Raw genomic sequence first — 17,148 nt, 5'->3', positions numbered from 1 at the left:
GCACTCTCGGCAACGGCCATATCACGCTGAAAACACCGGTTCTCGTCGGATCCCCGAAGTTAAGCAGCGTCGAGCGCAGTCAGTACTTGGGAGGGAGACCACTTAGGAACACTGCGTGCCGTTGGCTTTTTCACTTTTTTTTCCTCTTTTAAATTCCTATAGATATGAAAAAAGCAAACATATTTACTTTTTGTTATTGTTTTAAAAAGATGAAGGTCAATTTGTCTCACTTAATTTAAATTCGAATTATTATCTAGCACTCTCGGCAACGGCCATATCACGCTGAAAACACCGGTTCTCGTCGGATCTCCGAAGTTAAGCAGCGTCGAGCGCAGTCAGTACTTGGGAGGGAGACCACGTAGGAACACTGCGCGAAGTTGGCTTTTTCACTTTTTTTTCCACTTTTAAATTCCAATAGATATGAAAAAAGCCAACATATTTTCTTTTTGTTATTGTTTTAAAAAGATGAAGGTTAATTTTCTCACTTAATTTAAATTCGAATTATTAAATAGCACTCTCGGCAACGGCCATATCACGCTGATAACACCGGTTCTCGTCCGATCACCGAAGTTAAGCAGCGTCGAGCGCAGTCAGTACTTGGGAGGAGACCACTTAGGAACACTGCGTGCCGTTGGCTTTTTCACTTTTTTTCCTCTTTTAAATTCCTATAGATATGAAAAAAGCAAACATATTTTCTTTTTGTTATTGTTTTAAAAAGATGAAGGTCAATTTGTCTCACTTAATTTAAATTCGAATTATTATCTAGCACTCTCGGCAACGGCCATATCACGCTGAAAACACCGGTTCTCGTCGGATCCGAGAAGTTAAGCAGCGTCGAGCGCAGTCAGTACTTGGGAGGGAGACCACTTAGGAACACTGCGAGCCGTTGGCTTTTTCACTTTTTTTTCCTCTTTTAAATTCCAATAGATATGAAAAAAGCCAACATATTTTCTTTTTGTTATTGTTTTAAAAAGATGAAGGTTAATTTGTCTCACTTAATTTAAATTCGAATTATTAAATAGCACTCTCGGCAACGGCCATATCACGCTGAAAACACCGGTTCTCGTCCGATCACCGAAGTTAAGCAGCGTCGAGCGCAGACAGTACTTGGAAACTTTGCGTGGCGTTGGCATCTTCACTTTTATTTCCTCTTTTAAATTCCATCAGATATGAAAAAAGCAAACATATCTTCTTTTTCTTATTGATTTATAAAGATGAAGGTTAATTAAACTCAAATTATTAAATAGCACTCTCGGCAACGGCCATATCACGCTGAAAACACCGTTTCTCGTCCGATCACCGAAGTTAAGCAGCGTCGAGCCCAGTCAGTACTTGTGCGGGAGACCACTTAGGAACACTGCGAGCCGTTGGCTTTTTCACTTTTTTTTCCTCTTTTAAATTCCAATAGATATGAAAAAAGCAAACATATTTTCTTTTTGTTATTGTTTTAAAAAGATGATGGTTAATTTCTCTCACTTAATTTAAATTCGAATTATTATCTAGCACTCTCGGCAACGGCCATATCACGCTGAAAACACCGGTTCTCGTCCGATCACCGAAGTTTAGCAGCGTCGAGCGCAGTCAGTACTTGGAAACTTTGCGTGCCGTTGGCTTTTTCACTTTTATTTCCTCTTTTAAATTCCATGAGATATGAAAAAAGCAAACATATCTTCTTTTTCTTATTGATTTATAAAGATGAAGGTTAATTATATTCGAATTATTAAATAGCACTCTCGGCAACGGCCATATCACGCTGAAAACACCGGTTCTCGTCCGATAACCGAAGTTAAGCAGCGTCGAGCGCAGTCAGTACTTGGGAGGGAGACCACTTAGGAACACTGCGTTCCGTTGGCTTTTTCACTTTTTTTCCTCTTTTAAATTCCTATAGATATGAAAAAAGCAAACATATTTTCTTTTTGTTATTGTTTTAAAAAGATGAAGTTCAATTTGTCTCACTTAATTTAAGTTCGAATTATTATCTAGCACTCTCGGCAACGGCCATATCACGCTGAAAACACCGGTTCTCGTCGGATCACCGAAGTTAAGCAGCTTCGAGCGCAGTCAGTACTTGGGAGGGAGACCACTTAGGAACACTGCGCGCCGTTGGCTTTTTCACTTTTTTTTCCTCTTTTAAATTCCAATAGATATGAAAAAAGCAAACATATTTTCTTTTTGTTATTGTTTTAAAAAGATGATGGTTAATTTCTCTCACTTAATTTAAATTCGAATTATTATCTAGCACTCTCGGCAACGGCCATATCACGCTGAAAACACCGGTTCTCGTCCGATCACCGAAGTTTAGCAGCGTCAAGCGCAGTCAGTACTTGGAAACTTTGCGTGCCGTTGGCTTTTTCACTTTTATTTCCTCTTTTAAATTCCATGAGATATGAAAAAAGCAAACATATCTTCTTTTTCTTATTGATTTATAAAGATGAAGGTTAATTATATTCGAATTATTAAATAGCACTCTCGGCAACGGCCATATCACGCTGAAAACACCGGTTCTCGTCCGATAACCGAAGTTAAGCAGCGTCGAGCGCAGTCAGTACTTGGGAGGGAGACCACTTAGGAACACTGCGTTCCGTTGGCTTTTTCACTTTTTTTCCTCTTTTAAATTCCTATAGATATGAAAAAAGCAAACATATTTTCTTTTTGTTATTGTTTTAAAAAGATGAAGGTCAATTTGTCTCACTTAATTTAAGTTCGAATTATTATCTAGCACTCTCGGCAACGGCCATATCACGCTGAAAACACCGGTTCTCGTCGGATCACCGAAGTTAAGCAGCGTCGAGCGCAGTCAGTACTTGGGAGGGAGACCACTTAGGAACACTGCGCGCCGTTGGCTTTTTCACTTTTTTTTCCTCTTTTAAATTCCTATAGATATGAAAAAAGCAAACATATTATCTTTTTGTTATTGTTTTAAAAAGATGAAGGTTAATTTGTCTCACTTAATTTAAATTCGAATTATTAAATAGCACTCTCGGCAACGGCCATATCACGCTGAAAACACCGGTTCTCGTCCGATCACCGAAGTTAAGCAGCGTCGAGCGCAGTCAGTACTTGGGAGGAGACCACTTAGGAACACTGCGTGCCGTTGGCTTTTTCACTTTTTTTTCCTCTTTTAAATTCCTATAGATATGAAAAAAGCAAACATATTTTCTTTTTGTTATTGTTTTAAAAAGATGGTCAATTTGTCTCACTTAATTTAAATTCGAATTATTAAATAGCACTCTCGGCAACGGCCATATCACGCTGAAAACACCGGTTCTCGTCCGATCACCGAAGTTAAGCAGCGTCGAGCGCAGTCAGTACTTGGGAGGAGACCACTTAGGAACACTGCGTGCCGTTGGCTTTTTCACTTTTTTTTCCTCTTTTAAATTCCTATAGATATGAAAAAAGCAAACATATTTTCTTTTTGTTATTGTTTTAAAAAGATGGTCAATTTGTCTCACTTAATTTAAATTCGAATTATTATCTAGCACTCTCGGCAACGGCCATATCACGCTGAAAACACCGGTTCTCGTCGGATCACTGACTGCGCTCGACGCTGCTTAACTTCGGTGATAGGACTAGAACCGGTGTTTTCAGCGCGATATGGCCGTTGGCGAGAGTGCTAGTTAATAATTCGAATTTAAATTAAGTGAGACAAATTAACCTTCATCTTTTTAAAACAATAACAAAAAGAAAATAAGTTTGCTTTTTTCATTTCTATTGGAATTTAAAAGAGGAAATAAAAGTGAAAAAGCCAACGGCACGCAGTGTTCCTAAGTGGTCTCCCTCCCAAGTACTGACTGCGCTCGACGCTGCTTAACTTCGAGGATCGGACGAGAACCGGTGTTTTCAGCGTGATATGGCCGTTGCCGAGAGTGCTATTTAATAATTCGAATTTAAATTAAGTGAGACAAATTAACCTTCATCTTTTTAAAACAATAACAAAAAGAAAATATGTTTGCTTTTTTCATATCTATTGGAATTTAAAAGAGGAAAAAAAAGTGAAAAAGCCAACGGCACGCAGTGTTCCTAAGTGGTCTCCCTCCCAAGTACTGACTGCGCTCGACGCTGCTTAACTTCGGTGATCGGACGAGAACCGGTGTTTTCAGCGTGATATGGCCGTTGCCGAGAGTGCTATTTAATAATTCGAATTTAATTAACCTTCATCTTTATAAATCAATAAGAAAAAGAAGATGTTTGCTTTTTTCATATCTCATGGAATTTAAAAGAGGAAATAAAAGTGAAAAAGCCAACGGCACGCAAAGTTTCCAAGTACTGACTGCGCTCGACGCTGCTTAACTTCGGTGATCCGACGAGAACCGGTGTTTTCAGCGTGATATTGCCGTTGCCGACAGTGCTAGATAATAATTCGAATTTAAATTAAGTGAGACAAATTGACCTTCATCTTTTTAAAACAATAACAAAAAGAAAATATGTTTGCTTTTTTCATATCTATAGGAATTTAAAAGAGGAAAAAAAAGTGAAAAAGTCAACGGCACCCAGTTTTCCTAAGTGGTCTCCCTCGCAAGTACTGACTGCGCTCGACGCTGCTTAACTTCGGTGATCGGACGAGAACCGGTGTTTTCAGCGTGATATGGCCGTTGCCGAGAGTGCTATTTAATAATTCGAATTTAAATTAAGTGAGACAAATTAACCATCATCTTTTTAAAACAATAACAAAAAGAAAATATGTTTGCTTTTTTCATATCTATTGAATTTAAAAGAGGAAAAAAAAGTGAAAAAGCCAACGGCACGCAGTGTTCCTAAGTGGTCTCCCTCCCAAGTACTGACTGCGCTCGACGCTGCTTAACTTCGGTGATCCGACGAGAACCGGTGTTTTCAGCGTGATATGGCCGTTGCCGACAGTGCTAGATAATAATTCGAATTTAAATTAAGTGAGACAAATTGACCTTCATCTTTTTAAAACAATAACAAAAAGAAAATATGTTTGCTTTTTTCATATCTATAGGAATTTAAAAGAGGAAAAAAAAGTGAAAAAGTCAACGGCACCCAGTTTTCCTAAGTGGTCTCCCTCGCAAGTACTGACTGCGCTCGACGCTGCTTAACTTCGGTGATCGGACGAGAACCGGTGTTTTCAGCGTGATATGGCCGTTGCCGAGAGTGCTATTTAATAATTCGAATTTAAATTAAGTGAGACAAATTAACCTTCATCTTTTTAAAACAATAACAAAAAGAAAACATGTTGGCTTTTTTCATATCTATTGGAATTTAAAAGAGGAAAAAAAAGTGAAAAAGCCAACGGCACGCAGTGTTCCTAAGTGGTCTCCCTCCCATGTACTGACTGCGCTCGACGCTGCTTAACTTCGGTGATCGGACGAGAACCGGTGTTTTCAGCGTGATATGGCCGTTGCCGAGAGTGCTAGATAATAATTCGAATTTAATTAACCTTCATCTTTATAAATCAATAAGAAAAAGAAGATGTTTGCTTTTTTCATATCTCATGGAATTTAAAAGAGGAAATAAAAGTGAAAAAGCCAACGGCACGCAAAGTTTCCAAATACTGACTGCGCTCGACGCTGCTTAACTTCGGTGATCGGACGAGAACCGGTGTTTTCAGCGTGATATGGCCGTTGCCGAGAGTGCTAGATAATAATTCGAATTTAAATTAAGTGAGACAAATTAACCATCATCTTTTTAAAACAATAACAAAAAGAAAATATGTTTGCTTTTTTCATATATATTGGAATTTAAAAGAGGAAAAAAAAGTGAAAAAGCCAACGGCACGCAGTGTTCCTAAGTGGTCTCCCTCCCAAGTACTGACTGCGCTCGACGCTGCTTAACTTCGGTGATCGGACGAGAACCGGTGTTTTTAGCGTGATATGGCCGTTGCCGAGAGTGCTAGATAATAATTCGAATTTAATTAACCTTCATCTTTATAAATCAATAAGAAAAAGAAGATGTTTGCTTTTTTCATATCTCATGGAATTTAAAAGAGGAAATAAAAGTGAAAAAGCCAACGGCACGCAAAGTTTCCAAGTACTGACTGCGCTCGACGCTGCTTAACTTCGGTGATCGGACGAGAACCGGTGTTTTCAGCGTGATATGGCCGTTGCCGAGAGTGCTAGATAATAATTCGAATTTAAATTAAGTGAGACAAATTAACCATCATCTTTTTAAAACAATAACAAAAAGAAAATATGTTTGCTTTTTTCATATCTTTTGGAATTTAAAAGAGGAAAAAAAAGTGAAAAAGCCAACGGCACGCAGTGTTCCTAAGTGGTCTCCCTCCCAAGTACTGACTGCGCTCGACGCTGCTTAACTTCGGTGATCGGACGAGAACCGGTGTTTTCAGCGTGATATGGCCGTTGCCGAGAGTGCTATTTAATAATTCGAATTTAATTAACATTCATCTTTATAAATCAATAAGAAAAAGAAGATATGTTTGCTTTTTTCATATCTCATGGAATTTAAAAGAGGAAATAAAAGTGAAAAAGCCAACGGCACGCAAAGTTTCCAAGTACTGACTGCGCTCGACGCTGCTTAACTTCGGTGATCGGACGAGAACCGGTGTTTTCAGCGTGATATGGCCGTTGCCGAGAGTGCTAGATAATAATTCGAATTTAAATTAAGTGAGACAAATTAACCATCATCTTTTTAAAACAATAACAAAAAGAAAATATGTTTGCTTTTTTCATATCTATCGGAATTTAAAAGAGGAAAAAAAAGTGAAAAAGCCAACGGCACGCAGTGTTCCTAAGTGGTCTCCCTCCCAAGTACTGACTGCGCTCGACGCTGCTTAACTTCGGTGATCCGACGAGAACCGGTGTTTTCAGCGTGATATTGCCGTAGCCGACAGTGCTAGATAATAATTCGAATTTAAATTAAGTGAGACAAATTGACCTTCATCTTTTTAAAACAATAACAAAAAGAAAATATGTTTGCTTTTTTCATATCTATAGGAATTTAAAAGAGGAAACAAAAGTGAAAAAGTCAACGGCACCCAGTTTTCCTAAGTGGTCTCCCTCGCAAGTACTGACTGCGCTCGACGCTGCTTAACTTCGGTGATCGGACGAGAACCGGTGTTTTCAGCGTGATATGGCCGTTGCCGAGAGTGCTATTTAATAATTCGAATTTAATTAACCTTCATCTTTATAAATCAATAAGAAAAAGAAGATGTTTGCTTTTTTCATATCTCATAGAATTTAAAAGAGGAAATAAAAGCGAAAAAGCCAACGGCACGCAAAGTTTCCAAGTACTGACTGCGCTCGACGCTGCTTAACTTCGGTGATCGGACGAGAACCGGTGTTTTCAGCGTGATATGGCCGTTGCCGAGAGTGCTAGATAATAATTCGAATTTAAATTAAGTGAGACAAATTAACCATCATCTTTTTAAAACAATAACAAAAAGAAAATATGTTTGCTTTTTTCATATCTATTGAATTTAAAAGAGGAAAAAAAAGTGAAAAAGCCAACGGCACGCAGTGTTCCTAAGTGGTCTCCCTCCCAAGTACTGACTGCGCTCGACGCTGCTTAACTTCGGTGATCCGACGAGAACCGGTGTTTTCAGCGTGATATGGCCGTTGCCGACAGTGCTAGATAATAATTCGAATTTAAATTAAGTGAGACAAATTGACCTTCATCTTTTTAAAACAATAACAAAAAGAAAATATGTTTGCTTTTTTCATATCTATAGGAATTTAAAAGAGGAAAAAAAAGTGAAAAAGTCAACGGCACCCAGTTTTCCTAAGTGGTCTCCCTCGCAAGTACTGACTGCGCTCGACGCTGCTTAACTTCGGTGATCGGACGAGAACCGGTGTTTTCAGCGTGATATGGCCGTTGCCGAGAGTGCTATTTAATAATTCGAATTTAAATTAAGTGAGACAAATTAACCTTCATCTTTTTAAAACAATAACAAAAAGAAAACATGTTGGCTTTTTTCATATCTATTGGAATTTAAAAGAGGAAAAAAAAGTGAAAAAGCCAACGGCACGCAGTGTTCCTAAGTGGTCTCCCTCCCATGTACTGACTGCGCTCGACGCTGCTTAACTTCGGTGATCGGACGAGAACCGGTGTTTTCAGCGTGATATGGCCGTTGCCGAGAGTGCTAGATAATAATTCGAATTTAATTAACCTTCATCTTTATAAATCAATAAGAAAAAGAAGATGTTTGCTTTTTTCATATCTCATGGAATTTAAAAGAGGAAATAAAAGTGAAAAAGCCAACGGCACGCAAAGTTTCCAAATACTGACTGCGCTCGACGCTGCTTAACTTCGGTGATCGGACGAGAACCGGTGTTTTCAGCGTGATATGGCCGTTGCCGAGAGTGCTAGATAATAATTCGAATTTAAATTAAGTGAGACAAATTAACCATCATCTTTTTAAAACAATAACAAAAAGAAAATATGTTTGCTTTTTTCATATATATTGGAATTTAAAAGAGGAAAAAAAAGTGAAAAAGCCAACGGCACGCAGTGTTCCTAAGTGGTCTCCCTCCCAAGTACTGACTGCGCTCGACGCTGCTTAACTTCGGTGATCGGACGAGAACCGGTGTTTTCAGCGTGATATGGCCGTTGCCGAGAGTGCTAGATAATAATTCGAATTTAATTAACCTTCATCTTTATAAATCAATAAGAAAAAGAAGATGTTTGCTTTTTTCATATCTCATGGAATTTAAAAGAGGAAATAAAAGTGAAAAAGCCAACGGCACGCAAAGTTTCCAAGTACTGACTGCGCTCGACGCTGCTTAACTTCGGTGATCGGACGAGAACCGGTGTTTTCAGCGTGATATGGCCCTTGCCGAGAGTGCTAGATAATAATTCGAATTTAAATTAAGTGAGACAAATTAACCATCATCTTTTTAAAACAATAACAAAAAGAAAATATGTTTGCTTTTTTCATATCTTTTGGAATTTAAAAGAGGAAAAAAAAGTGAAAAAGCCAACGGCACGCAGTGTTCCTAAGTGGTCTCCCTCCCAAGTACTGACTGCGCTCGACGCTGCTTAACTTCGGTGATCGGACGAGAACCGGTGTTTTCAGCGTGATATGGCCGTTGCCGAGAGTGCTATTTAATAATTCGAATTTAATTAACATTCATCTTTATAAATCAATAAGAAAAAGAAGATATGTTTGCTTTTTTCATATCTCATGGAATTTAAAAGAGGAAATAAAAGTGAAAAAGCCAACGGCACGCAAAGTTTCCAAGTACTGACTGCGCTCGACGCTGCTTAACTTCGGTGATCGGACGAGAACCGGTGTTTTCAGCGTGATATGGCCGTTGCCGAGAGTGCTAGATAATAATTCGAATTTAAATTAAGTGAGACAAATTAACCATCATCTTTTTAAAACAATAACAAAAAGAAAATATGTTTGCTTTTTTCATATCTATCGGAATTTAAAAGAGGAAAAAAAAGTGAAAAAGCCAACGGCACGCAGTGTTCCTAAGTGGTCTCCCTCCCAAGAACTGACTGCGCTCGACGCTGCTTAACTTCGGTGATCCGACGAGAACCGGTGTTTTCAGCGTGATATTGCCGTAGCCGACAGTGCTAGATAATAATTCGAATTTAAATTAAGTGAGACAAATTGACCTTCATCTTTTTAAAACAATAACAAAAAGAAAATATGTTTGCTTTTTTCATATCTATAGGAATTTAAAAGAGGAAACAAAAGTGAAAAAGTCAACGGCACCCAGTTTTCCTAAGTGGTCTCCCTCGCAAGTACTGACTGCGCTCGACGCTGCTTAACTTCGGTGATCGGACGAGAACCGGTGTTTTCAGCGTGATATGGCCGTTGCCGAGAGTGCTATTTAATAATTCGAATTTAATTAACCTTCATCTTTATAAATCAATAAGAAAAAGAAGATGTTTGCTTTTTTCATATCTCATGGAATTTAAAAGAGGAAATAAAAGTGAAAAAGCCAACGGCACGCAAAGTTTCCAAGTACTGACTGCGCTCGACGCTGCTTAACTTCGGTGATCGGACGAGAACCGGTGTTTTCAGCGTGATATGGCCGTTGCCGAGAGTGCTAGATAATAATTCGAATTTAAAATAAGTGAGACAAATTAACCATCATCTTTTTAAAACAATAACAAAAAGAAAATATGTTTGCTTTTTTCATATCTATTGAATTTAAAAGAGGAAAAAAAAGTGAAAAAGCCAACGGCACGCAGTGTTCCTAAGTGGTCTCCCTCCCAAGTACTGACTGCGCTCGACGCTGCTTAACTTCGGTGATCCGACGAGAACCGGTGTTTTCAGCGTGATATGGCCGTTGCCGACAGTGCTAGATAATAATTCGAATTTAAATTAAGTGAGACAAATTGACCTTCATCTTTTTAAAACAATAACAAAAAGAAAATATGTTTGCTTTTTTCATATCTATAGGAATTTAAAAGAGGAAAAAAAAGTGAAAAAGTCAACGGCACCCAGTTTTCCTAAGTGGTCTCCCTCGCAAGTACTGACTGCGCTCGACGCTGCTTAACTTCGGTGATCGGACGAGAACCGGTGTTTTCAGCGTGATATGGCCGTTGCCGAGAGTGCTATTTAATAATTCGAATTTAAATTAAGTGAGACAAATTAACCTTCATCTTTTTAAAACAATAACAAAAAGAAAATATGTTGGCTTTTTTCATATCTATTGGAATTTAAAAGAGGAAAAAAAGTGAAAAAGCCAACGGCACGCAGTGTTCCTAAGTGGTCTCCCTCCCATGTACTGACTGCGCTCGACGCTGCTTAACTTCGGTGATCGGACGAGAACCGGTGTTTTCAGCGTGATATGGCCGTTGCCGAGAGTGCTAGATAATAATTCGAATTTAATTAACCTTCATCTTTATAAATCAATAAGAAAAAGAAGATGTTTGCTTTTTTCATATCTCATGGAATTTAAAAGAGGAAATAAAAGTGAAAAAGCCAACGGCACGCAAAGTTTCCAAGTACTGACTGCGCTCGACGCTGCTTAACTTCGGTGATCGGACGAGAACCGGTGTTTTCAGCGTGATATGGCCGTTGCCGAGAGTGCTAGATAATAATTCGAATTTAAATTAAGTGAGACAAATTAACCATCATCTTTTTAAAACAATAACAAAAAGAAAATATGTTTGCTTTTTTCATATCTTTTGGAATTTAAAAGAGGAAAAAAAAGTGAAAAAGCCAACGGCACGCAGTGTTCCTAAGTGGTCTCCCTCCCAAGTACTGACTGCGCTCGACGCTGCTTAACTTCGGTGATCGGACGAGAACCGGTGTTTTCAGCGTGATATGGCCGTTGCCGAGAGTGCTAGATAATAATTCGAATTTAAATTAAGTGAGACAAATTAACCATCATCTTTTTAAAACAATAACAAAAAGAAAATATGTTTGCTTTTTTCATATCTATTGGAATTTAAAAGAGGAAAAAAAGTGAAAAAGCCAACGGCACGCAGTGTTCCTAAGTGGTCTCCCTCCCAAGTACTGACTGCGCTCGACGCTGCTTAACTTCGCTGATCCGACGAGAACCGGTGTTTTCAGCGTGATATGGCCTATGCCAAGAGTGCTAGATAATAATTCGAATTTAAATTAAGTGAGACAAATTGACCTTCATCATTTTAAAACAATAACAAAAAGAAAACATGTTTGCTTTTTTCATATCTATTAAAATTTAAAAGAGGAAAAAAAAAGTGAAAAAGCCAACGAAACGCAGTGTTCCTAAGTGGTCTCCCTCCCAAGTACTGACTGCGCTCGACGCTCCTTAACTTCGGTGATCGGACGAGAACCGGTGTTTTCAGCGTGATATGGCCGTTGCCGAGAGTGCTATTTAATAATTTGAATTTAAAAACCTTCATCTTTATAAAACAATAACAAAAAGAAGATATGTTTGCTTTTTTCATATCTGATGGAATTTAAAAGAGGAAATAAAAGTGAAAAAGCCAACGGCACGCAGAGTTTCCAAGTACTGACTGCGCTCGACGCTGCTTAACTTCGGTGATCGGACGAGAACCGGTGTCTTCAGCGTGATATGGCCGTTGCCGAGAGTGCTAGATGATAATTCGAATTTAAACTAAGTGAGACAAATTAACCATCATCTTTTTAAAACAATAACAAAAAGAAAATATGTTTGCTTTTTTCATATCTATTGGAATTTAAAAGAGGAAAAAAAAGTGAAAAAGCCAACGGCACGCAGTGTTCCTAAGTGGTCTCCCTCCCAAGTACTGACTGCGCTCGACGCTGCTTAACTTCGGTGATCGGACGAGAACCTGTGCTTTCAGCGTGACATGGCCGTTGCCGAGAGTGCTATTTAATAATTTGAATTTAATTAACCTTCATCTTTAAAAATCAATAAAAAAAAGAAGATATGTTTGCTTTTTTCATATCTGATGGAATTTAAAAGAGGAAATAAAAGTGAAAAAGCCAACGGCACGCAAAGTTTCCAAGTACTGACTGCGTTCGACGCTGCTTAACTTCGGTGATCGGACGAGAACCGGTGTTTTCAGCGTGATATGGCAGTTGCCGAGAGTGCTAGATAATAATTCGAATTTAAACTAAGTGAGACAAATTAACCATCATCTTTTTAAAACAATAACAAAAAAAAATATGTTTGCTTTTTTTATATCTATTGGATTTTAAATGAGGAAAAAAAAGTGAAAAAGCCAACGGCACGCAGTGTTCCTAAGTGGTCTCCCTCCCAAGTACTGACTGCGCTCGACGCTGCTTAACTTCGGTGATCGGACGAGAACCGGTGTTTTCAGCGTGATATGGCCGTTGCCGAGAGTGCTTATTAATAATTCGAATTTAAATTAAGTGAGACAAATTAACCTTCATCTTCTTAAAACAATAACAAAAAGAAAATATGTTGGCTTTTTTCATATCTATTGGAATTTAAAAGAGGAAAAAAAAGTGAAAAAGCCAACGGCACGCAGTGTTCCTAAGTGGTCTCCCTCCCAAGTACTGACTGCGCTCGACGCTGCTTAACTTCGGTGGTCCGACGAGAACCGGGGTTTTCAGCGCGATATGGCCGTTGCCGAGAGTGCTAGATAATAATTCGAATTTAAATTAAGTGAGACAAATTGACCATCTTTTTAAAACAATAACAAAAAGAAAATATGTTTGCTTTTTTCATATCTATAGGAATTTAAAAGAGGAAAATAGTGAAAAAGCCAACGGCACGCAGTGTTCCTAAGTGGTCTCCTCCCAAGTACTGACTGCGCTCGACGCTGCTTAACTTCGGTGATCGGACGAGAACCGGTGTTTTCAGCGTGATATGGCCGTTGCCGAGAGTGCTAGATAATAATTCGAATGTAAATTAAGTGAGACAAATTAACCATCATCTTTTTAAAACAATAACAAAAAGAAAATATGTTTGCTTTTTTCATATCTATTGGAATTTAAAAGAGGAAAAAAATTTGAAAAAGCCAACGGCACGCAGTGTTCCTAAGTGGTCTCCCTCCCAAGTACTGCCTGGGCTCGACTCTGCTTAACTTCGGTGATCGGACGAGAAACGGTGTTTTCAGCGTGATATGGTCGTTGCCGAGAGTGCTATTTAATAATTTGAATTTAATTAACCTTCATCTTTATAAATCAATAAGAAAAAGAAGATATGTTTGCTTTTTTCATATCTGATGGAATTTAAAAGAGGAAATAAAAGTGAAAATGCCAACGCCACGCAAAGTTTCCAAGTACTGACTGCGCTCGACGCTGCTTAACTTCGGTGATCGGACGAGAACCGGTGTTTTCAGCGTGATATGGCCGTTGCCGAGAGTGCTATTTAATAATTCGAATTTAAATTAAGTGAGACAAATTAACCTTCATCTTTTTAAAACAATAACAAAAAGAAAATATGTTGGCTTTTTTCATATCTATTGGAATTTAAAAGAGGAAAAAAAAGTGAAAAAGCCAACGGCACGCAGTGTTCCTAAGTGGTCTCCCTCCCAAGTACTGACTGCGCTCGACGCTGCTTAACTTCGGTGATCCGACGAGAACCGGTGTTTTCAGCGTGATATGGCCGTTGCCCAGAGTGCTATTTAATAATTTGAATTTAATTAACCTTCATCTTTATAAAACAATAACAAAAAGAAGAAATGTATCTTTTTTCATATCTATTGGAATTTAAAAGTGGAAAAAAAGTGAAAAAACCAACGGCACGCAGTGTTCCTAAGTGGTCTCCCTCCCAAGTACTGACTGCGCTCGACGCTGCTTATCTTCTGTGATAGGACTAGAACCGGTGTTTTTAAGCGCGATATGGCCGTTGGCGAGAGTGCTAGTTAATAATTCGAATTTAAATTAAGTGAGACAAATTAACTTTTATCTTTTTAAAACAATAACAAAAAGAAGATATGTTTGCTTTTTTCATATCTATTGGAATTTAAAAGTGGAAAAAAAGTGAAAAACCAACGGCACGCAGTGTTCCTAAGTGGTCTCCCTCAAAAGTACTGACTGCGCTCGACGCTGCTTATTTTCGATGATCGGACGAGAACCGGTGTATTCAGCGTGATATGGCCGTTGCCGAGAGTGCTTGTTAATAATTTGAATTTAATTCACTTTCATCTTTATAAAACAATATCAAAAAGAAGATATGTTTGCTTTTTACATATCTGGTGGAATTTAAAAGAGGAAACAAAAAGGAAAAAGCCAAAGGCACGCAGTGTTCCCAAGTACAGACTGCGCTCGACGCTGCTTAACTTCGGTGATCGGACAAGAACCGTTTTTTCAGCGTGATATGGCCGTTGCCGAGAGTGCTAGTTAATAATTCGAATTTGAATTAAGTGAGACAAATTAAACTTCATCTTTTTAAAACAATAACAAAAAGAAAATATGTTTGCTTTTTTGAAATTTATTGGAATATAAAAGTGGAAAAAAAAGAGAAAAAGCCAACGGCACGCAGTGTTCCTAAGTGGTCTCCCTCCCAAGTACTGACTGCGCTCGACGCTGCTTAACTTCGGTGATAGGACAAGAACCGGTGTTTTCAACGTGATATGGCCGTTGCCGAGAGTGCTATTTAATAATTCGAATTTAAATTAAGTGAGACAACTTAACCTTCATCTTTTTAAAACAATAACAAAAAGAAAATAAGTTTGCTTTTTTCATATCTATTGGAATTTAAAACAGGAAAAAAAAGTGAAAAAGCCAACGGCACGCAGAATTCCCAAGTGGTCTGTCTCCCAAGTACTGACTGCGCTCGACGCTGCTTAACTTCGGTGATCGGACGAGAACCGGTGTTTTCAGCGTGATATGGCCGTTGCCGAGAGTGCTATTTAATAATTTGAATTTAATTAACCTTCATCTTTATAAAACAATATCAAAAAGAAGATATTTTTGCTTTTTACATATCTGGTGGAATTTAAAAGAGGAAACAAAAGTGAAAAAGCCAACGGCACGCAGAGTTTCCAATTACTGACTGCGCTCGACGCTGCTTAACTTCGGTGATAGGACAAGAACCGGTGTTTTCAACGTGATATGGCCGTTGCCGAGAGTGCTAGTTAATAATTCGAATTTAAATTAAGTGAGACAAATTAACCTTCATCTTTTTAAAACAATGACAAAAAGAAAATAAGTTTGCTTTTTTCATATCTATTGGAATTTAAAAGTGGAAAAAAAAGTGAAAAACCAACGGCACGCAGTGTTCCTAAGAGGTCTCCCTCCCAAGTACTGACTGCGATCGACGCTGCTTAGCTTCGATGATCGGACGAGAACCGGTGTTGTCAGCGTGATATGGCCGTTGTCGAGAGTGCTATTTAATAATTTGAATTTAATTAACCTTCATCTTTATAAAACAATATCAAAAAGAAGATATTTTTGCTTTTTACATATCTGGTGGAATTTAAAAGAGGAAACAAAAGTGAAAAAGCCAACGGCACGCAGAGTTTCCAATTACTGACTGCGCTCGACGCTGCTTAACTTCGGTGATAGGACAAGAACCGGTGTTTTCAACGTGATATGGCCGTTGCCGAGAGTGCTAGTTAATAATTCGAATTTAAATTAAGTGAGACAAATTAACCTTCATCTTTTTAAAACAATAACAAAAAGAAAATAAGTTTGCTTTTTTCATATCTATTGGAATTTAAAACAGGAAAAAAAAGTGAAAAAGCCAACGGCACGCAGAATTCCCAAGTGATCTGTCTCCCAAGTACTGACTGCGCTCGACGCTGCTTAACTTCGGTGATCGGACGAGAACCGGTGTTTTCAGCGTGATATGGCCGTTGCCGAGAGTGCTTGTTAATAATTTGAATTTAATTCACTTTCATCTTTATAAAACAATATCAAAAAGAAGATATGTTTGCTTTTTACATATCTGGTGGAATTTAAAAGAGGAAACAAAAAGGAAAAAGCCAAAGGCACGCAGTGTTCCCAAGTACAGACTGCGCTCGACGCTGCTTAACTTCGGTGATCGGACAAGAACCGGTGTTTTCAACGTGATATGGCCGTTGCCGAGAGTGCTATTTAATAATTCGAATTTAAATTAAGTGAGACAAATTAACCTTCATCTTTTTAAAACAATAACAAAAAGAAAATATGTTGGCTTTTTTCATATCTATTGGAATTTAAAAGAGGAAAAAAAAGTGAAAAACCCAACGGCGCGCAGTGTTCCTAAGTGGTCTCCCTCCCAAGTACTGACTGCGCTCGACGCCGCTTAACTTCGGTGATCCGACGAGAACCGGTGTTTTCAGCGTGATATGGCCGTTGCCGAGAGTGCTAGATAATAATTCGAACTTAAATTAAGTGAGACAAATTGACCTTCATCTTTTTAAAACAATAACAAAAAGAAAATATGTTTGCTTTTTTCATATCTATAGGAATTTAAAAGAGGAAAAAAAGTGAAAAAGCCAACGGCACGCAGTGTTCCTAAGTGGTCTCCCTCCCAAGTACTGACTGCGCTCGACGCTGCTTAACTTCGGTTATCGGACGAGAACCGGTGTTTTCAGCGTGATATGGCCGTTGCCGAGAGTGCTATTTAAAAATTCGAATTTAATTAACCTTCATCTTTATAAATCAATAAGAAAAAGAAGATATGTTTGCTTTTTTCATATCTCATGGAATTTAAAAGAGGAAATAAAAGTGAAAAAGCCAACGGCACGCAAAGTTTCCAAGTACTGACTGCGCTCGACGCTGCTTAACTTCGGTGATCGGACGAGAACCGGTGTTTTCAGCGTGATATGGCCGTTGCCGAGAGTGCTAGATAATAATTCGAATTTAAATTAAGTGAGACAAATTAACCATCATCTTTTTAAAACAAT

The 17,148-nt window shown here is 38.4% G+C and overlaps 19 non-coding genes and 41 pseudogenes across 19 annotated transcripts; 12 read left to right on the top strand and 48 right to left on the bottom strand.

Moving 5' to 3' along the window:
* The first annotated feature begins 8 nt into the window (after window positions 1–8).
* Window positions 9–127, top strand: LOC149693486 (5S ribosomal RNA; annotated as a pseudogene).
* Window positions 128–264: 137 nt separating this feature from the next.
* LOC149693485 (5S ribosomal RNA) lies at window positions 265–383 on the top strand (annotated as a pseudogene).
* A 136-nt stretch (window positions 384–519) lies between these two features.
* Window positions 520–637, top strand: LOC149693484 (5S ribosomal RNA; annotated as a pseudogene).
* A 136-nt stretch (window positions 638–773) lies between these two features.
* LOC149693483 (5S ribosomal RNA) lies at window positions 774–892 on the top strand (annotated as a pseudogene).
* Window positions 893–1,254: 362 nt separating this feature from the next.
* On the top strand, window positions 1,255–1,373 carry LOC149693482 (5S ribosomal RNA; annotated as a pseudogene).
* A 137-nt stretch (window positions 1,374–1,510) lies between these two features.
* Window positions 1,511–1,613, top strand: LOC149693481 (5S ribosomal RNA; annotated as a pseudogene).
* A 122-nt stretch (window positions 1,614–1,735) lies between these two features.
* On the top strand, window positions 1,736–1,854 carry LOC149693480 (5S ribosomal RNA; annotated as a pseudogene).
* Window positions 1,855–1,990: 136 nt separating this feature from the next.
* Window positions 1,991–2,109, top strand: LOC149693479 (5S ribosomal RNA; annotated as a pseudogene).
* A 362-nt stretch (window positions 2,110–2,471) lies between these two features.
* On the top strand, window positions 2,472–2,590 carry LOC149693478 (5S ribosomal RNA; annotated as a pseudogene).
* Window positions 2,591–2,726: 136 nt separating this feature from the next.
* LOC149693477 (5S ribosomal RNA) lies at window positions 2,727–2,845 on the top strand (annotated as a pseudogene).
* A 137-nt stretch (window positions 2,846–2,982) lies between these two features.
* On the top strand, window positions 2,983–3,100 carry LOC149693476 (5S ribosomal RNA). Its single transcript, XR_016383353.1, has one exon. It is a non-coding gene; the product is annotated as a 5S ribosomal RNA (ribosomal RNA).
* Window positions 3,101–3,234: 134 nt separating this feature from the next.
* On the top strand, window positions 3,235–3,352 carry LOC149693475 (5S ribosomal RNA). The gene has a single exon (XR_016383352.1). It is a non-coding gene; the product is annotated as a 5S ribosomal RNA (ribosomal RNA).
* A 391-nt stretch (window positions 3,353–3,743) lies between these two features.
* LOC149693474 (5S ribosomal RNA) lies at window positions 3,744–3,862 on the bottom strand (annotated as a pseudogene).
* Window positions 3,863–3,999: 137 nt separating this feature from the next.
* Window positions 4,000–4,118, bottom strand: LOC149693473 (5S ribosomal RNA). Its single transcript, XR_016383121.1, has one exon. It is a non-coding gene; the product is annotated as a 5S ribosomal RNA (ribosomal RNA).
* A 120-nt stretch (window positions 4,119–4,238) lies between these two features.
* LOC149693472 (5S ribosomal RNA) lies at window positions 4,239–4,341 on the bottom strand (annotated as a pseudogene).
* Window positions 4,342–4,478: 137 nt separating this feature from the next.
* On the bottom strand, window positions 4,479–4,597 carry LOC149693471 (5S ribosomal RNA; annotated as a pseudogene).
* Window positions 4,598–4,733: 136 nt separating this feature from the next.
* On the bottom strand, window positions 4,734–4,852 carry LOC149693470 (5S ribosomal RNA). The gene has a single exon (XR_016383194.1). It is a non-coding gene; the product is annotated as a 5S ribosomal RNA (ribosomal RNA).
* Window positions 4,853–4,989: 137 nt separating this feature from the next.
* Window positions 4,990–5,108, bottom strand: LOC149693469 (5S ribosomal RNA; annotated as a pseudogene).
* Window positions 5,109–5,245: 137 nt separating this feature from the next.
* Window positions 5,246–5,364, bottom strand: LOC149693468 (5S ribosomal RNA). The gene has a single exon (XR_016383234.1). It is a non-coding gene; the product is annotated as a 5S ribosomal RNA (ribosomal RNA).
* A 120-nt stretch (window positions 5,365–5,484) lies between these two features.
* On the bottom strand, window positions 5,485–5,587 carry LOC149693467 (5S ribosomal RNA; annotated as a pseudogene).
* Window positions 5,588–5,724: 137 nt separating this feature from the next.
* On the bottom strand, window positions 5,725–5,843 carry LOC149693466 (5S ribosomal RNA). The gene has a single exon (XR_016383283.1). It is a non-coding gene; the product is annotated as a 5S ribosomal RNA (ribosomal RNA).
* A 120-nt stretch (window positions 5,844–5,963) lies between these two features.
* LOC149693465 (5S ribosomal RNA) lies at window positions 5,964–6,066 on the bottom strand (annotated as a pseudogene).
* Window positions 6,067–6,203: 137 nt separating this feature from the next.
* On the bottom strand, window positions 6,204–6,322 carry LOC149693464 (5S ribosomal RNA). The gene has a single exon (XR_016383110.1). It is a non-coding gene; the product is annotated as a 5S ribosomal RNA (ribosomal RNA).
* Window positions 6,323–6,444: 122 nt separating this feature from the next.
* On the bottom strand, window positions 6,445–6,547 carry LOC149693463 (5S ribosomal RNA; annotated as a pseudogene).
* Window positions 6,548–6,684: 137 nt separating this feature from the next.
* On the bottom strand, window positions 6,685–6,803 carry LOC149693462 (5S ribosomal RNA; annotated as a pseudogene).
* Window positions 6,804–6,940: 137 nt separating this feature from the next.
* LOC149693461 (5S ribosomal RNA) lies at window positions 6,941–7,059 on the bottom strand (annotated as a pseudogene).
* A 120-nt stretch (window positions 7,060–7,179) lies between these two features.
* Window positions 7,180–7,282, bottom strand: LOC149693460 (5S ribosomal RNA; annotated as a pseudogene).
* Window positions 7,283–7,418: 136 nt separating this feature from the next.
* On the bottom strand, window positions 7,419–7,537 carry LOC149693459 (5S ribosomal RNA). Its single transcript, XR_016383193.1, has one exon. It is a non-coding gene; the product is annotated as a 5S ribosomal RNA (ribosomal RNA).
* Window positions 7,538–7,674: 137 nt separating this feature from the next.
* On the bottom strand, window positions 7,675–7,793 carry LOC149693458 (5S ribosomal RNA; annotated as a pseudogene).
* Window positions 7,794–7,930: 137 nt separating this feature from the next.
* Window positions 7,931–8,049, bottom strand: LOC149693457 (5S ribosomal RNA). Its single transcript, XR_016383232.1, has one exon. It is a non-coding gene; the product is annotated as a 5S ribosomal RNA (ribosomal RNA).
* A 120-nt stretch (window positions 8,050–8,169) lies between these two features.
* On the bottom strand, window positions 8,170–8,272 carry LOC149693456 (5S ribosomal RNA; annotated as a pseudogene).
* A 137-nt stretch (window positions 8,273–8,409) lies between these two features.
* On the bottom strand, window positions 8,410–8,528 carry LOC149693455 (5S ribosomal RNA). The gene has a single exon (XR_016383099.1). It is a non-coding gene; the product is annotated as a 5S ribosomal RNA (ribosomal RNA).
* Window positions 8,529–8,888: 360 nt separating this feature from the next.
* On the bottom strand, window positions 8,889–9,007 carry LOC149693454 (5S ribosomal RNA). Its single transcript, XR_016383085.1, has one exon. It is a non-coding gene; the product is annotated as a 5S ribosomal RNA (ribosomal RNA).
* A 122-nt stretch (window positions 9,008–9,129) lies between these two features.
* LOC149693453 (5S ribosomal RNA) lies at window positions 9,130–9,232 on the bottom strand (annotated as a pseudogene).
* Window positions 9,233–9,369: 137 nt separating this feature from the next.
* On the bottom strand, window positions 9,370–9,488 carry LOC149693452 (5S ribosomal RNA; annotated as a pseudogene).
* Window positions 9,489–9,625: 137 nt separating this feature from the next.
* LOC149693451 (5S ribosomal RNA) lies at window positions 9,626–9,744 on the bottom strand (annotated as a pseudogene).
* A 120-nt stretch (window positions 9,745–9,864) lies between these two features.
* Window positions 9,865–9,967, bottom strand: LOC149693450 (5S ribosomal RNA; annotated as a pseudogene).
* A 136-nt stretch (window positions 9,968–10,103) lies between these two features.
* On the bottom strand, window positions 10,104–10,222 carry LOC149693449 (5S ribosomal RNA). Its single transcript, XR_016383192.1, has one exon. It is a non-coding gene; the product is annotated as a 5S ribosomal RNA (ribosomal RNA).
* Window positions 10,223–10,359: 137 nt separating this feature from the next.
* On the bottom strand, window positions 10,360–10,478 carry LOC149693448 (5S ribosomal RNA; annotated as a pseudogene).
* A 136-nt stretch (window positions 10,479–10,614) lies between these two features.
* Window positions 10,615–10,733, bottom strand: LOC149693447 (5S ribosomal RNA). Its single transcript, XR_016383231.1, has one exon. It is a non-coding gene; the product is annotated as a 5S ribosomal RNA (ribosomal RNA).
* Window positions 10,734–10,853: 120 nt separating this feature from the next.
* LOC149693446 (5S ribosomal RNA) lies at window positions 10,854–10,956 on the bottom strand (annotated as a pseudogene).
* A 137-nt stretch (window positions 10,957–11,093) lies between these two features.
* LOC149693445 (5S ribosomal RNA) lies at window positions 11,094–11,212 on the bottom strand. The gene has a single exon (XR_016383074.1). It is a non-coding gene; the product is annotated as a 5S ribosomal RNA (ribosomal RNA).
* Window positions 11,213–11,348: 136 nt separating this feature from the next.
* LOC149693444 (5S ribosomal RNA) lies at window positions 11,349–11,467 on the bottom strand (annotated as a pseudogene).
* A 138-nt stretch (window positions 11,468–11,605) lies between these two features.
* LOC149693443 (5S ribosomal RNA) lies at window positions 11,606–11,724 on the bottom strand (annotated as a pseudogene).
* A 121-nt stretch (window positions 11,725–11,845) lies between these two features.
* LOC149693442 (5S ribosomal RNA) lies at window positions 11,846–11,948 on the bottom strand (annotated as a pseudogene).
* A 137-nt stretch (window positions 11,949–12,085) lies between these two features.
* LOC149693441 (5S ribosomal RNA) lies at window positions 12,086–12,204 on the bottom strand (annotated as a pseudogene).
* A 361-nt stretch (window positions 12,205–12,565) lies between these two features.
* On the bottom strand, window positions 12,566–12,684 carry LOC149693440 (5S ribosomal RNA). The gene has a single exon (XR_016383063.1). It is a non-coding gene; the product is annotated as a 5S ribosomal RNA (ribosomal RNA).
* A 137-nt stretch (window positions 12,685–12,821) lies between these two features.
* LOC149693439 (5S ribosomal RNA) lies at window positions 12,822–12,940 on the bottom strand (annotated as a pseudogene).
* Window positions 12,941–13,072: 132 nt separating this feature from the next.
* Window positions 13,073–13,190, bottom strand: LOC149693438 (5S ribosomal RNA). Its single transcript, XR_016383351.1, has one exon. It is a non-coding gene; the product is annotated as a 5S ribosomal RNA (ribosomal RNA).
* Window positions 13,191–13,327: 137 nt separating this feature from the next.
* LOC149693437 (5S ribosomal RNA) lies at window positions 13,328–13,446 on the bottom strand (annotated as a pseudogene).
* Window positions 13,447–13,808: 362 nt separating this feature from the next.
* LOC149693436 (5S ribosomal RNA) lies at window positions 13,809–13,927 on the bottom strand. The gene has a single exon (XR_016383191.1). It is a non-coding gene; the product is annotated as a 5S ribosomal RNA (ribosomal RNA).
* A 120-nt stretch (window positions 13,928–14,047) lies between these two features.
* Window positions 14,048–14,167, bottom strand: LOC149693435 (5S ribosomal RNA; annotated as a pseudogene).
* A 135-nt stretch (window positions 14,168–14,302) lies between these two features.
* On the bottom strand, window positions 14,303–14,421 carry LOC149693434 (5S ribosomal RNA; annotated as a pseudogene).
* Window positions 14,422–14,782: 361 nt separating this feature from the next.
* Window positions 14,783–14,901, bottom strand: LOC149693433 (5S ribosomal RNA; annotated as a pseudogene).
* A 137-nt stretch (window positions 14,902–15,038) lies between these two features.
* LOC149693432 (5S ribosomal RNA) lies at window positions 15,039–15,157 on the bottom strand (annotated as a pseudogene).
* Window positions 15,158–15,518: 361 nt separating this feature from the next.
* Window positions 15,519–15,637, bottom strand: LOC149693431 (5S ribosomal RNA; annotated as a pseudogene).
* Window positions 15,638–15,999: 362 nt separating this feature from the next.
* Window positions 16,000–16,118, bottom strand: LOC149693430 (5S ribosomal RNA). Its single transcript, XR_016383187.1, has one exon. It is a non-coding gene; the product is annotated as a 5S ribosomal RNA (ribosomal RNA).
* A 362-nt stretch (window positions 16,119–16,480) lies between these two features.
* LOC149693429 (5S ribosomal RNA) lies at window positions 16,481–16,599 on the bottom strand (annotated as a pseudogene).
* Window positions 16,600–16,735: 136 nt separating this feature from the next.
* LOC149693428 (5S ribosomal RNA) lies at window positions 16,736–16,854 on the bottom strand. Its single transcript, XR_016383323.1, has one exon. It is a non-coding gene; the product is annotated as a 5S ribosomal RNA (ribosomal RNA).
* Window positions 16,855–16,976: 122 nt separating this feature from the next.
* On the bottom strand, window positions 16,977–17,079 carry LOC149693427 (5S ribosomal RNA; annotated as a pseudogene).
* Between the last annotated feature and the right edge of the window lie 69 nt (window positions 17,080–17,148).

Source organism: Phalangium opilio, unplaced genomic scaffold (assembly GCF_054372755.1).
Source record: "Phalangium opilio isolate 3A_F unplaced genomic scaffold, DU_Popi_V2 ptg000024l_1, whole genome shotgun sequence".
NCBI lineage: Eukaryota > Metazoa > Arthropoda > Arachnida > Opiliones > Phalangiidae > Phalangium > Phalangium opilio.
The sequence above is the reverse complement of the archived record's forward strand: the minus strand, read 5'-3'. Positions and strand labels throughout refer to the sequence as shown.